Source organism: Callorhinchus milii, unplaced genomic scaffold, assembly GCF_018977255.1.
Source record: "Callorhinchus milii isolate IMCB2004 unplaced genomic scaffold, IMCB_Cmil_1.0 Scaffold4, whole genome shotgun sequence".
Taxonomy (NCBI): Eukaryota; Metazoa; Chordata; class Chondrichthyes; order Chimaeriformes; family Callorhinchidae; genus Callorhinchus; species Callorhinchus milii.
This window is the reverse complement of record NW_024704745.1, coordinates 21,331,238-21,348,078: the sequence shown is the minus strand read 5'-3', so window position 1 is coordinate 21,348,078 and position 16,841 is coordinate 21,331,238. Positions and strand designations below refer to the sequence as shown.

The following is a 16,841-nucleotide window of genomic DNA, read 5'->3' as shown; positions in this document are numbered from 1 at the left end:
TTAACTGTGGCAGAGTTTGACACTGAGTTGAGGAGAAAGGGAAAGGATGTTGAAAATCAATAAGAGAAAGGAGTTTCTCTCATGCAAAGAATCTGTTGTGTTCACAACACTCCAAGTGTAGAAATTTTCGTTTTCTCAGTTCACAAGTTACAAATCCAACCAAAAAACCTCTGGTCAGTTCTCCACGCTTCCTGCTTTAATAATAATAATAATCCTTGCATTTGATATAGCGCTTTCACGTCGGGAGGATGTCCCAAAGCGCTTCACAGAACACACTGTAAAGTGAATTGACTGTATATTTGTGGGCGAATGCGGCAGCCAATTGCGCACAGCAATGTCCCACAAACAGTCGTAGATTGAAAATGACCAATTTATTATTGTTTTGTTTTTTTGGAGGGATTACTATTAGGCGTGTGGAGTAAGGAAACTTGCCCAAGGTTTCGCCCTGCCTGGAATTGAACTCAGCTCTCTCGCTTGCAAAGCGAGCGCTCTAACCACTGAGCTACAGGACTTTCTATCTCCTGATCCCCTTTCATTGGTCCTTATTTTCTTAAAGGGTATCCAATATCACTCCCGTTTTGGTTTCTTCATATTTTTTTCTTTGTGTCTCAGTCTTATATAATTATTCTCCTTGTTGATTTTACTCGTCTTCCTGACCTGGTGGTTCTTGATGTTTCTAGAATATTCGGATCTGCTCTTCTTTTTCTTCCTCTGTCCTTCTTTGGCGTATTTCCCATGACTTTCTGCTATATATTTTTCTGTTATCACTTTTAAGCCAATATGATCTTGGGTTTTTATCCTTCTTCCAAATGTCTCCTTTTGTCCAAGCTTCTGTTTTTAGGTATTTTTTCTCCTTTTGCAAAAGTTCTCCCTTTCCTGGTTCACTTTGTGGTTTCCCTCCATTTCTATTGTGTTGTATCTGAGGTCTCAATTGTGTTTGGTCTGAGATTAATAAATCTCTTAACTGTATTGACATCAGTATTTGTGCTGGTGAATGTCCTTCATTGTCGTTCGGCGTGTTTCTGTAGGCCAGAATTGCCAGGTGCTTATCTGCCTTTGCGTTGTCTGTCTTCCACATTTTCTCTATCGTCTGTATTTCGCAATCCACCAGACCATTACATTGGGGATACCCCGGTGAAGTTGTTGTGTGGTTTTTCTCCCACTGGCTTGTAATGTCTTGTACTCCTTGCTTGAAAATTGGGGCCCATGATCACTAATCATTTCCCTTGGTATTCCTGGCCAGGCAAAGATATCCTTGGCAATTTCCGCTTTAGTTTCAGATGTTGTGTCATTCAACTTTGTATATTCACTAATAGCTGTAACCATTGCAGCTTCGCTTGTAACCACAGGGGCCAATATGGAATGTAGTTTGACACACAGACAGACACACAGACAGACATTTCATCTTTATCTATACTCAGCAGAGAGGACTCCTGTGGGAGGACAATCAGTCTCTCTCAGTCTCCCTCTCTCTGTCTGTCTGTCTGTCCCACATGAGAGGACTCCAGCTCCCATGAAAACCAGAAAAATTGCCACATATTTGTTGTAGAATATAGATGTATCTCTCTGAATGGTGTGTGCTTTCGTAAAATCATTACTTATTTATGTATCCAACAATTGACTAACAATAATAAATAATATTTATTATTATTTATCTGCCAAACTAACAATAACAAATAATAACTTATCTACGTTTCGCCCACAAATATACAGTCAATTCACTTCACAGTGAAGCACTTTGAGATGTCTCGAAGACATGAAAAGCGCTATATCAAATGCAAGGATTACTATTATTATTATGCATCCTATCAGTGTAGCTGCTTGGGACGTACTCCCGACATGAAATGACGCTATATACATGTAATATGTTGTTGTTACTAATAATAATCCAGAATGTCTGTCAGACATCAAGTCCTGGATGAGAGCTAACTTTCTTCAGTTGAACGTCAACAGGACCGAGGCTCTCCTGATTGGCTCCCATCAGCATCTTCTCACCTCAGGCGTTGACAGCATCACCATTCATAATAATAATAATAATCCTTGCATTTGATATTGCACTTTTCACGTCTTCTAGACATCTCAAAGCGCTTCACAGAATATACTGTAAAGTGAATTGTCTGTGGGCGAAATGCGGCAGCCAAATTGCGCACAGCAGTGTCCCACAAACAGTCGTGGATTGAAGTGACCAATTTATTATTGGGTCTTTTTTCTTGAGGGATTATTATTATGCATATGGAGTAAGGAAGCTTGCCCAAGGTTTCGCCCTGCCAGGAATTGAAGCCAGGTCTCTCGCTTGAGAGGTGAGTGCTCTAACCATTGAGCTACAGGACTCCACATTATTCATGGTTGCACCATTCATGGTTGTGCACTCCACCATGCTAAGCCAGTCTGCAACCTTGGGTTCCTGTTCACCCTCAACTATCCTTTCGATCCCACATCTGCGCCATGACCTGCTCTGCCTTCCCCCACCTCCGCAACGTCGCCCAGCTCCGACACTGTCTCACACAGCAGACCACCGAAACCCTCATTCACGCCTTCATTACATCAAGGCTCGACTATGCAAACTCACTGCTTGTCGGCCTCCCCAACTCCTCCCTCCACAGGCTGGAGATCATCCAAAACTCTGCAGCCCGTGTCCTATTCCGCACTAGGCTCCACGACCCTATCACCCATCCTTGCCCAACTCCACTGGCTTCTCATCACACAGAGGATACAGTTCAAGATCTTGGTCCTCACCTTCAAAGTCCTCCACCGTCTGGCTCCCCCCTACCTCTGCGACCTCCTAAACCCCTACAACCTTGTTCGCTCCCTCCACTCAGCGGGCTCTGGCCTGCTTCACGTCCCCCGTCTTGCTTGCCCCACTATCGACAGGTGGGCTTTCTCCACTCTGCATCCATCGTCTCGAACTCCATCCCACAGTCCTTCCCTCTCGCCCCCTCCCTTGCCACCCTCAAGACCCACCGCAAGACCCTCCTCTTCAACCGTGCTTTCAATTTCCCTGCCCTCCACCCTCAGCTCAGATCCGTAACACCGTCTGTTCAGAGCCTTGGGACGTCCTCCGAATGTGAAAGGCGCTTTACAGATGTAATTTTGTTGTTGTTGTTGCATTTGATAGAGCTGGTGATTCACTTTACAATCCAATCAGTGAAACGCTTTGAGACATCTCAACAATGTGTTAAGGCGCTACATCAAATGCAGTGATGGTTATGATCAAACATACACACAATCCCAACAAAGTTGTCACTCAGTGGGGAGGGTGAGGATTTGTCTATTTGTCACTGTTTGCAATCTCCCGAGGGAGGTGCACCGTGCCTGGAGATACTGCAATACCAGGTCGATGCGTGGAGTGGACGGAGCAAGCCCCTATTCCATCTCCCTGCTCCAAAAATCAATTTAATATATGGTCCCCAGATAGGGGACGTATCAGATATTAAACTGATAAGAACAGATACTACACTTGATCTTAGCCAAAAGGCCGAGAAGCGATAAAGGCTCTCACTCCCTGTCCCCTCCACAACTGCCTCCGCTCCTCGCCTCAGCTTTCATATGTTTCTCCCCATAAACAGACAGCCCCACCCCAACGCCCGTGTGCAGTCTCTACACCTCCCTCCCCACGGTCAGCTGCCACACACCCTCCTTGCCCTACACACCCCCTTCTCGCCCCTCTTCCCCCGCACTCCTGCCTTCCTGCCTGCTGCTCGCTGCTTTCCCTCTGCTTCTGCTGCTGCCTCTTACCTCATTTCCCTTCGCCCTCCTTCACAGTGCACACGTCACTTATTTGATTGATTCTCGCTCCCTCCCTCGCTACTCTGACTCAGTGGCCGCTCTACACATTAGCTCCTGCCTTGCCTGCCTGCCTGCCTGCCTGCCAGGCCCTACAGCTCACACAACAACTCCTGCTGATAATAATCAGCCTTGCATTTCATATAGCGCCTTATGTCGTCCCCACAGTCAATTCATTTTACAGTAAATTCTGTGAAGCGCTTTGAGCTTTTTATTACTTCACCCTTACATAAATCACTTGATGACCTAATTCCATAACTTTGCGCTGCTTAAATGTGCTCCTTACACAATACTAAGTTGTGTAACACACGAATGGAGAGGGAGTTGCAATTCAGTTTTTTACCAATACTCGTCTCCATATAACCGATCATATACCTTCAAAGTTATTCTACACCTAAGATTCGGTACATGCTGAGTTTTTGCCCAGGGTTTCTAACTTTTTTCATGTCATTTTTAATGTGCTCTTCTTTGGCCAGGGGAGTTCTACCTTCACCAAAATAACACAGACAAGAGGAAAGCCCATTTAGAAATAAGTGGTACTTTCCTTAAGTGCAAGTTGAACAGCTGCCACCTGGTGCTGCTATATGCTTTTGCAGCACTTGTTTTTATCATTCTGTACAGTGTTGCTTTTGCCCATTGCACAGAAAAGCTACATCAAATTAATTTATATATTTATATATGCATTTATATAGCTCCCTTTACACCGGGTAGTGTCTCCGAGTGCTTAACTGTGGCAGAGTTTGACACTGAGTTGAGGAGAAAGGGAAAGGATGTTGAAAATCAATAAGAGAAAGGAGTTTCTCTCATGCAAAGAATCTGTTGTGTTCACAACACTCCAAGTGTAGAAATTTTCGTTTTCTCAGTTCACAAGTTACAAATCAAACAATCCAACCAAAAAACCTCTGGTCAGTTCTCCACGCTTCCTGCTTTAATAATAATAATAATAATAATCCTTGCAGTTGATATAGCGCTTTCACGTCGGGAGGATGTCCCAAAGCGCTTCACAGAACACACTGTAAAGTGAATTGACTGTATATTTGTGGGCGAATGCGGCAGCCAATTGTGCACAGCAATATCCCACAAACAGTCGTAGATTGAAAATGACCAATTTATTATTGTTTTGTTTTTTTGGAGGGATTACTATTAGGCTCTGTGTGGAGTAAGGAAACTTGCCCAAGGTTTCGCCCTCTGCCTGGAATTGAACTCAGCTCTCTCGCTTGCAAAGCGAGCGCTCTAACCACTGAGCTACAGGACTTTCTATCTCCTGATCCCCTTTCATTGGTCCTTATTTTCTTAAAGGGTATCCAATATCACTCCCGTTTTGGTTTCTTCATATTTTTTTCTTTGTGTCTCAGTCTTATATAATTATTCTCCTTGTTGGTTTTACTCGTCTTCCTGAACTGGTGGTTCTTGATGTTTCTAGAATATTCGGATCTGCTCTTCTTTTTCTTCCTCTGTCCTTCTTTGGCGTATTTCCCATGACTTTCTGCTATATATTTTTCTGTTATCACTTTTAAGCCAATATGATCTTGGGTTTTTATCCTTCTTCCAAATGTCTCCTTTTGTCCAAGCTTCTGTTTTTAGGTATTTTTTCTCCTTTTGCAAAAGTTCTCCCTTTCCTGGTTCACTTTGTGGTTTCCCTCCATTTCTATTGTGTTGTATCTGAGGTCTCAATTGTGTTTGGTCTGAGATTAATAAATCTCTTAACTGTATTGACATCAGTATTTGTGCTGGTGAATGTCCTTCATTGTCGTTCGGCGTGTTTCTGTAGGCCAGAATTGCCAGGTGCTTATCTGCCTTTGCGTTGTCTGTCTTCCACATTTTCTCTATCGTCTGTATTTCGCAATTCACCAGACCATTACATTGGGGATACCCCGGTGAAGTTGTTGTGTGGTTTTTCTCCCACTGGCTTGTAATGTCTTGTACTCCTTGCTTGAAAATTGGGGCCCATGATCACTAATCATTTCCCTTGGTATTCCTGGCCAGGCAAAGATATCCTTGGCAATTTCCGCTTCAGTTTCGGATGTTGTGTCATTCAACTTTGTATATTCACTGATAGCTGTAACCATTGCAGCTTCGCTTGTAACCACGAGGTCCAATATTTAATGTAGATTGACACACAGACAGACACACAGACAGACATTTCATCTTTATCTATACTCAGCTGAGAGGACTCCTGTGGGAGGACAATCAGTCTCTCTCAGTCTCCCTCTCTCTGTCTGTCTGTCCCACATGAGAGGACTCCAGCTCCCATGACAACCAGAAAACATGCCATATATTTGTTGTAGAATATAGATGTATCTCTCTGAATGGTGTGTGCTTTCGTAAAATCATTACTTATTTATGTATCCAACAATTGACTAACAATAATAAATAATATTTATTATTATTTATCTGCCAATCTAACAATAACAAATAATAACTTATCTACGTTTCGCCCACAAATATACAGTCAATTCACTTCACAGTATATTCTGTGAAGCACTTTGAGATGTCTCGAAGACATGAAAAGCGCTATATCAAATGCAAGGATTACTATTATTATTATGCATCCTATCAGTGTAGCTGCTTGGGACGTACTCCCGACATGAAATGATGCTATATACATGTAATGTGTTGTTGTTACTAATAATAATCCAGAATGTCTGTCAGACATCAAGTCCTGGATGAGAGCTAACTTTCTTCAGTTGAACGTCAACAGGACCGAGGCTCTCCTGATTGGTTCCCATCAGCATCTTCTCACCTCAGGCGTTGACAGCATCACTATTCATAATAATAATAATAATCCTTGCATTTGATATAGCACTTTTCACGTCTTCTAGACATCTCAAAGCGCTTCACAGAATATACTGTGAAGTGAATTGTCTGTGGGTGAAATGCGGCAGCCAAATTGCGCACAGCAGTGTCCCACAAACAGTCGTGGATTGAAGTGACCAATTTATTATTGGGTCTTTTTTCTTGAGGGATTATTATTATGCATATTGAGTAAGGAAGCTTGCCCAAGGTTTCGCCCTGCCAGGAATTGAACCCAGGTCTCTCGCTTGAGAGGTGAGTGCTCTAACCATTGAGCTGCAGGACTCCACATTATTCATGGTTGCACCATTCATGGTTGTGCACTCCACCATGCTAAGCCAGTCTGCAACCTTGGGTTCCTGTTCACCCTCAACTATCCTTTCGATCCCACATCTGCGCCATGACCTGCTCTGCCTTCCCCCACCTCCGCAACGTCGCCCAGCTCCGACACTGTCTCACACAGCAGACCACCGAAACCCTCATTCACGCCTTCATGACATCAAGGCTCGACTATGCAAACTCACTGCTTGTCGGCCTCCCCAACTCCTCCCTCCACAGGCTGGAGATCATCCAAAACTCTGCAGCCCGTATCCTATTCCGCACTAGGCTCCACGACCCTATCACCCCATCCTTGCCCAACTCCACTGGCTTCTCATCACACAGGATACAGTTCAAGATCTTGGTCCTCACCTTCAAAGTCCTCCACCGTCTGGCTCCCCCCTACCTCTGCGACCTCCTAAACCCCTACAACCTTGTTCGCTCCCTCCACTCAGCGGGCTCCGGCCTGCTCCACGTCCCCCGTCTTGCTTGCCCCACTATCGACAGGTGGGCTTTCTCCACTCTGCATCCATCGTCTCGAACTCCATCCCACAGTCCTTCCCTCTCGCCCCCTCCCTTGCCACCCTCAAGACCCACCGCAAGACCCTCCTCTTCAACCGTGCTCTCAATTTCCCTGCCCTCCACCCTCAGCTCAGATCCGTAACACCGTCTGTTCAGAGCCTTGGGACGTCCTATAGTTTCGGATGTTGTGTCATTCAACTCTGTATATTCACAAATAGCTGTAACTGTTGCAGCTTCGCTTGTAACCACGAGGTCCAATATGGAATGTAGATTGACACACAGACAGACACACAGACAGACATTTCATCTTTATCTATACTCAGCTGAGAGGACCCCTGTGGGAGGACAATCAGTTTCTCTCAGTCTCCCTCTCTCTGTCTGTCTGTCCCACATGGGAGGACTCTAACTCCCATGACAATTAGAAAACATGCCATACATTTGTTATGGAATATAGATGTATCTCTCTGAATGGTGTGTGCTTTCGTAAAATTGTTACTTATTTATGTATCCGACAATCGACTAACAATAATAAATAATATTGATTATTATTTATCTGCCAATCGACTAACAATAACAAATAAAACTTATCTATATTTTGCCCACAAATATACAGTCAATTCACTTAGCAGTATATACTGTGAAGCGCTCTGAAACGTCTCAAAGACATGAAAAGCGCTATATCAAATGCAAGGATTATTAATATTATTATGAATCCTATCAGTGTAGCTACCAGGGACGTTCTCCCGACATGAAAGGCGCTATACACATGTAATGTGTTGTTGTTTAATAATAATAATCCAGAATGACTGTCAGACGTCAAGTCCTGGATGAGAGCTAACTTTCTTCAGTTGAACGTCAACAAGACCGAGGCTCTCCTGATTGGCTCCCATCAGCATCTTCTCACCTCAGGCGTTGACAGCATCACCATTCATCATAATAATAATAATCCTTGGTTACACATTCCACCTTGGTAAGCCAGTCTGGAACTTCGGGGTCTGGTTTGACCCTCGACTATCCATTTGATTTCACATCTGCGCCATGACCTGCTCTGCCTTCCCCTTCCTGTGCAACGTCGCCCGGCTCAAACAATATCTCACACCGCAGACCGCCAAAACCCTCAAACATGCCTTCATTACATTGAGTCTCGACTATGCAAACTTTCTGCTTGTAGACATCCCAACTCCCCCCTTCACAGGCTGGAGATCATCCAGAACTCTGCAGCCCGTGTCCTCTCCCGCACTAGGCTCCGTGATCCTATCACCCCCATCCTTGCCCAACTCCATTGGCTTCCCATCACACAGAGGATACAGTTTAAGATCCTGGTCCTCACCTTCAAAGTCCTCCACCGTCTGGCTCCCGCCCACCTCTCCAACCTCCTAACCCCCTACCATCCTGTTTACTCCCTCTGCTCAGTGGCTCCAGCCTGCTTCATGTCCTCCGCCTTGCTCACCCCACTATCGGCGGGGAGCCTTAACCACTCTGCACCCACCCTCGGGTACTCCATTCCACAGTCCCTCCATCTCGCCCCCTCCCTTGACACCCTCAAGATCCAGCTCAAGACCCTGCTCTTCGACCGTGCTTTCAATCTCCCTGCTTCTGCCCCCGCCCTCCCCACACCTTAGCTCAGGTCAGTAACACTGGCTGTCCAGCGCCTTGGGATGTCGTCCCGACTTGAAAGGCACTTTACAGATGTAATTTTATCGTTGTTGCATTTGATAGAGCTGGTGATTCACTTTACAATCCAATCAGTGAAACGCTTTGAGACGTCTCAACAATGTGATAAGGCGCTACATCAAATGCAGTGATGGTTATGATCAAACATACACACAATCCCAACAAAGTTGTCACTCAGTGGGGAGGGTGAGGATTTGTCTATTTGTCACTGTTTGCAATCTCCCGAGGGAGGTGCACCGTGCCTGGAGATACTGCAATACCAGGTCGATGCGTGGAGTGGACGGAGCAAGCCCCTATTCCATCTCCCTGCTCCAAAAATCAATTTAATATATGGTCCCCAGATAGGGGACGTATCAGATATTAAACTGATAAGAACAGATACTACACTTGATCTTAGCCAAAAGGCCGAGAAGCGATAAAGGCTCTCACTCGCTGTCCCCTCCACAACTGCCTCCGCTCCTCACCTCAGCTTTCATATGTTTCTCCCCATAAACAGACAGCCCCACCCCAACGCCCGTGTGCAGTCTCTACACCTCCCTCCCCACGGTCAGCTGCCACACACCCTCCTTGCCCTACACACCCCCTTCTCGCCCCTCTTCCCCGCACTCCTGCCTGCCTGCCTGCCTGCCTGCCTGCCTGCTGCTCGCTGCTTTCCCTCTGCTTCTGCTGCTGCCTCTTACCTCATTTCCCTACGCCCTCCTTCACAGTGCACACGTCACTTATTTGATTGATTCTCGCTCCCTCCCTCGCTACTCTGACTCAGTGGCCGCTCTACACATTAGCTCCTGCCTTGCCTGCCTGCCTGCCTGCCTGCCAGGCCCTACAGCTCACACAACAACTCCTGCTGATAATAATCAGCCTTGCATTTCATATAGCGCCTTATGTCGTCCACACAGTCAATTCATTTTACAGTAAATTCTGTGAAGCGCTTTGAGCTTTTTATTACTTCACCCTTACATAAATCACTTGATGACCTAATTCCATAACTTTGCGCTGCTTAAATGTGCTCCTTACACAATACTAAGTTGTGTAACACACGAATGGAGAGGGAGTTGCAATTCAGTTTTTTACCAATACTCGTCTCCATATAACCGATCATATACCTTCAAAGTTATTCTACACCTAAGATTCGGTACATGCTGAGTTTTTGCCCAGGGTTTCTAACTTTTTTCATGTCATTTTTAATGTGCTCTTCTTTGGCCAGGGGAGTTCTACCTTCACCAAAATAACACAGACAAGAGGAAAGCCCATTTAGAAATAAGTGGAACTTTCCTTAAGTGCAAGTTGAACAGCTGCCACCTGGTGCTGCTGCATACTTTTGCAGCACCTGGTTTTATCATTCTGTAAAGGGTTTCTTTGGCCCATTGCACAGAAAAGCAACAACAGATTAATTTATATATTTATATATGCATTTGTATAGCTCTCTTCACACCAGGTAGTGTCTCCGAGTGCTTAACTGTGGCAGAGTTTGACACTGAGTTGAGGAGAAAGGGAAAGGATGTTGAAAATCAATAAGAGAAAGGAGTTTCTCTCATGCAAAGCATCTGTTGTGTTCACAACACTCCAAGTGTAGAAATCTTTCGTTTTCTCAGTTCACAAGTTACAAATCCAACCAAAAAACCTCTGGTCAGTTCTCCACGCTTCCTGCTTTAATAATAATAATAATCCTTGCATTTGATATAGCGCTTTCACGTCGGGAGGATGTCCCAAAGCGCTTCACAGAACACACTGTAAAGTGAATTGACTGTATATTTGTGGGCGAATGCGGCAGCCAATTGCGCACAGCAATGTCCCACAAACAGTCGTAGATTGAAAATGACCAATTTATTATTGTTTTGTTTTTTTGGAGGGATTACTATTAGGCGTGTGGAGTAAGGAAACTTGCCCAAGGTTTCGCCCTGCCTGGAATTGAACTCAGCTCTCTCGCTTGCAAAGCGAGCGCTCTAACCACTGAGCTACAGGACTTTCTATCTCCTGATCCCCTTTCATTGGTCCTTATTTTCTTAAAGGGTATCCAATATCACTCCCGTTTTGGTTTCTTCATATTTTTTTCTTTGTGTCTCAGTCTTATATAATTATTCTCCTTGTTGATTTTACTCGTCTTCCTGACCTGGTGGTTCTTGATGTTTCTAGAATATTCGGATCTGCTCTTCTTTTTCTTCCTCTGTCCTTCTTTGGCGTATTTCCCATGACTTTCTGCTATATATTTTCTGTTATCACTTTTAAGCCAATATGATCTTGGGTTTTTATCCTTCTTCCAAATGTCTCCTTTTGTCCAACTTTCTGTTTTTGGTATTTTTTCTCCTTTTGCAAAAGTTCTCCCTTTCCTGGTTCACTTTGTGGTTTCCCTCCATTTCTATTGTGTTGTATCTGAGGTCTCAATTGTGTTTGGTCTGAGATTAATAAATCTCTTAACTGTATTGACATCAGTATTTGTGCTGGTGAATGTCCTTCATTGTCGTTCGGCGTGTTTCTGTAGGCCAGAATTGCCAGGTGCTTATCTGCCTTTGCGTTGTCTGTCTTCCACATTTTCTCTATCGTCTGTATTTCGCAATTCACCAGACCATTACATTGGGGATACCCCGGTGAAGTTGTTGTGTGGTTTTTCTCCCACTGGCTTGTAATGTCTTGTACTCCTTGCTTGAAAATTGGGGCCCATGATCACTAATCATTTCCCTTGGTATTCCTGGCCAGGCAAAGATATCCTTGGCAATTTCCGCTTTAGTTTCAGATGTTGTGTCATTCAACTTTGTATATTCACTAATAGCTGTAACCATTGCAGCTTCGCTTGTAACCACAGGGGCCAATATGGAATGTAGTTTGACACACAGACAGACACACAGACAGACATTTCATCTTTATCTATACTCAGCAGAGAGGACTCCTGTGGGAGGACAATCAGTCTCTCTCAGTCTCCCTCTCTCTGTCTGTCTGTCTGTCCCACATGAGAGGACTCCAGCTCCCATGACAACCAGAAAATTGCCACATATTTGTTGTAGAATATAGATGTATCTCTCTGAATGGTGTGTGCTTTCGTAAAATCATTACTTATTTATGTATCCAACAATTGACTAACAATAATAAATAATATTTATTATTATTTATCTGCCAAACTAACAATAACAAATAATAACTTATCTACGTTTCGCCCACAAATATACAGTCAATTCACTTCACAGTGAAGCACTTTGAGATGTCTCGAAGACATGAAAAGCGCTATATCAAATGCAAGGATTACTATTATTATTATTATTATGCATCCTATCAGTGTAGCTGCTTGGGACGTACTCCCGACATGAAATGACGCTATATACATGTAATATGTTGTTGTTACTAATAATAATCCAGAATGTCTGTCAGACATCAAGTCCTGGATGAGAGCTAACTTTCTTCAGTTGAACGTCAACAGGACCGAGGCTCTCCTGATTGGCTCCCATCAGCATCTTCTCACCTCAGGCGTTGACAGCATCACCATTCATAATAATAATAATAATCCTTGCATTTGATATTGCACTTTTCACGTCTTCTAGACATCTCAAAGCGCTTCACAGAATATACTGTAAAGTGAATTGTCTGTGGGCGAAATGCGGCAGCCAAATTGCGCACAGCAGTGTCCCACAAACAGTCGTGGATTGAAGTGACCAATTTATTATTGGGTCTTTTTTCTTGAGGGATTATTATTATGCATATGGAGTAAGGAAGCTTGCCCAAGGTTTCGCCCTGCCAGGAATTGAAGCCAGGTCTCTCGCTTGAGAGGTGAGTGCTCTAACCATTGAGCTACAGGACTCCACATTATTCATGGTTGCACCATTCATGGTTGTGCACTCCACCATGCTAAGCCAGTCTGCAACCTTGGGTTCCTGTTCACCCTCAACTATCCTTTCGATCCCACATCTGCGCCATGACCTGCTCTGCCTTCCCCACCTCCGCAACGTCGCCCAGCTCCGACACTGTCTCACACAGCAGACCACCGAAACCCTCATTCACGCCTTCATTACATCAAGGCTCGACTATGCAAACTCACTGCTTGTCGGCCTCCCCAACTCCTCCCTCCACAGGCTGGAGATCATCCAAAACTCTGCAGCCCGTGTCCTATTCCGCACTAGGCTCCACGACCCTATCACCCATCCTTGCCCAACTCCACTGGCTTCTCATCACACAGAGGATACAGTTCAAGATCTTGGTCCTCACCTTCAAAGTCCTCCACCGTCTGGCTCCCCCCTACCTCTGCGACCTCCTAAACCCCTACAACCTTGTTCGCTCCCTCCACTCAGCGGGCTCTGGCCTGCTTCACGTCCCCGTCTTGCTTGCCCCACTATCGACAGGTGGGCTTTCTCCACTCTGCATCCATCGTCTCGAACTCCATCCCACAGTCCTTCCCTCTCGCCCCCTCCCTTGCCACCCTCAAGACCCTCCTCTTCAACCGTGCTTTCAATTTCCCTGCCCTCCACCCTCAGCTCAGATCCGTAACACCGTGCCTTGGGACGTCCTCCGAATGTGAAAGGCGCTTTACAGATGTAATTTTGTTGTTGTTGTTGCATTTGATAGAGCTGGTGATTCACTTTACAATCCAATCAGTGAAACGCTTTGAGACATCTCAACAATGTGTTAAGGCGCTACATCAAATGCAGTGATGGTTATGATCAAACATACACACAATCCCAACAAAGTTGTCACTCAGTGGGGAGGGTGAGGATTTGTCTATTTGTCACTGTTTGCAATCTCCCGAGGGAGGTGCACCGTGCCTGGAGATACTGCAATACCAGGTCGATGCGTGGAGTGGACGGAGCAAGCCCCTATTCCATCTCCCTGCTCCAAAAATCAATTTAATATATGGTCCCCAGATAGGGGACGTATCAGATATTAAACTGATAAGAACAGATACTACACTTGATCTTAGCCAAAAGGCCGAGAAGCGATAAAGGCTCTCACTCCCTGTCCCCTCCACAACTGCCTCCGCTCCTCGCCTCAGCTTTCATATGTTTCTCCCCATAAACAGACAGCCCCACCCCCAACGCCCGTGTGCAGTCTCTACACCTCCCTCCCCACGGTCAGCTGCCACACACCCTCCTTGCCCTACACACCCCCTTCTCGCCCCTCTTCCCCCGCACTCCTGCCTGCCTGCCTGCCTGCCTGCCTGCTGCTCGCTGCTTTCCCTCTGCTTCTGCTGCTGCCTCTTACCTCATTTCCCTACGCCCTCCTTCACAGTGCACACGTCACTTATTTGATTGATTCTCGCTCCCTCCCTCGCTACTCTGACTCAGTGGCCGCTCTACACATTAGCTCCTGCCTTGCCTGCCTGCCTGCCTGCCTGCCAGGCCCTACAGCTCACACAACAACTCCTGCTGATAATAATCAGCCTTGCATTTCATATAGCGCCTTATGTCGTCCCCACAGTCAATTCATTTTACAGTAAATTCTGTGAAGCGCTTTGAGCTTTTTATTACTTCACCCTTACATAAATCACTTGATGACCTAATTCCATAACTTTGCGCTGCTTAAATGTGCTCCTTACACAATACTAAGTTGTGTAACACACGAATGGAGAGGGAGTTGCAATTCAGTTTTTTACCAATACTCGTCTCCATATAACCGATCATATACCTTCAAAGTTATTCTACACCTAAGATTCGGTACATGCTGAGTTTTTGCCCAGGGTTTCTAACTTTTTTCATGTCATTTTTAATGTGCTCTTCTTTGGCCAGGGGAGTTCTACCTTCACCAAAATAACACAGACAAGAGGAAAGCCCATTTAGAAATAAGTGGTACTTTCCTTAAGTGCAAGTTGAACAGCTGCCACCTGGTGCTGCTATATGCTTTTGCAGCACTTGTTTTTATCATTCTGTACAGTGTTGCTTTTGCCCATTGCACAGAAAAGCTACATCAAATTAATTTATATATTTATATATGCATTTATATAGCTCCCTTTACACCGGGTAGTGTCTCCGAGTGCTTAACTGTGGCAGAGTTTGACACTGAGTTGAGGAGAAAGGGAAAGCATGTTGAAAATCCCATGGCACTATTCAACAAGAGAAAGGAGTTTCTCTCATACAAACAATCTGTTGTGTTCACAACACTCCATGTGTAGAAATCTATCTTATTCTCAGTTCACAAGTTACAAATCAAACAATCCAACCAAAAACCCTCTGGTCAGTTCTCCACGCTTCCTGCTTTCTATCTCCTGATCCCCTTTCATTGGTCCTTATTTTCTTAAAGGGTATCCAATATCACGTGGAGTCCTGTAGCTCAGTGGTTAGAGCACTCACTTTACAAGCGAGAGACCTGAGTTCAATTCCAGGCAGGGGGCGAAACCTTGGGCAAGTTTCCTTACTCCACACGCCTAATAATAATCCCCCCCCCAAAAAATAAACAATAATAAAATTGGTCATTTTCAATCTACGACTGTTTGTGGGACATTGCTGTGCGCAATTGGCTGCCGCGTTCGCCCACAAATATACAATCAATTCACTTTACAGTGTGTTCTGTGAAGCGCTTTGGGACATCCTCCCGACGTGAAAAGCGCTATATCAAATGCAAGGATTATTATTATTATTATTATTATTCCCTTTTTGGTTTCTTCATATTTTTTTCTTTGTGGCTCAGTCTTATTTAATTATTCTCCTTGTTGGTTTTACTCGTCTTCCTGACCTGGTGGTTCTTGATGTTTCTAGAATATTCGGATCTGCTCTTCTTTTTCTTCCTCTGTCCTTCTTTGGCGTATTTCCCATGACTTTCTTTATCACTTTATCCTTTATCCTTTATCACTTTTAAGCCAATACGATCTTGGGTTTTTATCCTCCTTCCAAATGTCTCCTTTTGTCCAACTTTCTGTTTTTATGTTTTTCTTCTCCTCTTGTAAAAGTTTTCCCTTTCCTGGTTTACTTCGTGGTTTCCCTCCATGTCTATTATTCACAAATAGTTGTAACCGTTGCAGCTTCACTTGTAACCACAGGGTCCAATATGGAATGCAGTTCGACACAGAGACAGACACACAGACAGACATTTCGGCTTTATCTATACTCAGCTGAGAGGACTCCTGTGGGAGGATATCAGTCTCTCTCAGTCTCCCTCTGTCTGTCTGTCCCACATTAATAATAATAATCCAGAATGTCTGTCAGACATCAAGTCCTGGATGAGAGCTAACTTTCTTCAGTTGAATGTCAACAGGACCGAGGCTCTCCTGATTGGCTCCCATCAGCATCTTCTCACCTCAGGCGTTGACAGCATCACCATTCATAATAATAATAATAATAATAACCCTTGCATTTGACATAGAACTTTAGACGTCTTCTAGACGTCTCAAAGCGCTTCGCAGAATATACTGTAAAGCGAATTGACTGTGGGCGAAATGCGGCAGCCAAATTGCGCACAGCAGTGTCCCACAAACAGTCGTGGATTGAAGTGACCAATTTATTATTGTTTATTTTTTGAGGGATTATTATTAGGCGTGTGGGGTATGGAAACTTGCCCAAGGTTTCGCCCTGCCGGGAATTGAACCCAGGTCTCTCGTTTGAGAAGCGAATGCTCTAATCATTAGAGCTACAGGACTCCATACTATTCATGGTTGCACCTTCATGGTTACATACACCACCATGCTAAGCCAGTCTGCAACCTTGGGTTCCTGTTCACCATCAACTATCCTTTCGATCCCACATCTGCACCATGACCTGCTCTGCCTTCCCCCACCTCTGCAACGTCGCCCAGCTCCAACATTATCTCACACCGCGGACCACCGAAACCCTCACACACGC

At 44.8% G+C, this 16,841-nt stretch overlaps 2 long non-coding RNA genes and 3 other non-coding genes across 5 annotated transcripts; all 5 read right to left on the bottom strand.

Moving 5' to 3' along the window:
* Nucleotides 1-840: 840 nt before the first annotated feature.
* LOC121848912 lies at nucleotides 841-2,768 on the bottom strand. The gene is made up of 2 exons (XR_006085047.1): nucleotides 2,737-2,768; nucleotides 841-1,083 (listed from the first exon to the last, which is right to left on the bottom strand). It is a non-coding gene; the product is annotated as an uncharacterized LOC121848912 (long non-coding RNA).
* A 528-nt stretch (nucleotides 2,769-3,296) lies between these two features.
* LOC121848944 lies at nucleotides 3,297-3,487 on the bottom strand. Its single transcript, XR_006085085.1, has one exon. It is a non-coding gene; the product is annotated as a U2 spliceosomal RNA (small nuclear RNA).
* Nucleotides 3,488-5,366: 1,879 nt separating this feature from the next.
* Nucleotides 5,367-9,966, bottom strand: LOC121848888. The gene is made up of 2 exons (XR_006085018.1): nucleotides 9,771-9,966; nucleotides 5,367-5,609 (listed from the first exon to the last, which is right to left on the bottom strand). It is a non-coding gene; the product is annotated as an uncharacterized LOC121848888 (long non-coding RNA).
* LOC121848943 lies at nucleotides 9,317-9,507 on the bottom strand. Its single transcript, XR_006085084.1, has one exon. It is a non-coding gene; the product is annotated as a U2 spliceosomal RNA (small nuclear RNA).
* Nucleotides 9,967-13,819: 3,853 nt separating the features above from the next.
* LOC121848942 lies at nucleotides 13,820-14,010 on the bottom strand. The gene has a single exon (XR_006085083.1). It is a non-coding gene; the product is annotated as a U2 spliceosomal RNA (small nuclear RNA).
* Between the last annotated feature and the right edge of the window lie 2,831 nt (nucleotides 14,011-16,841).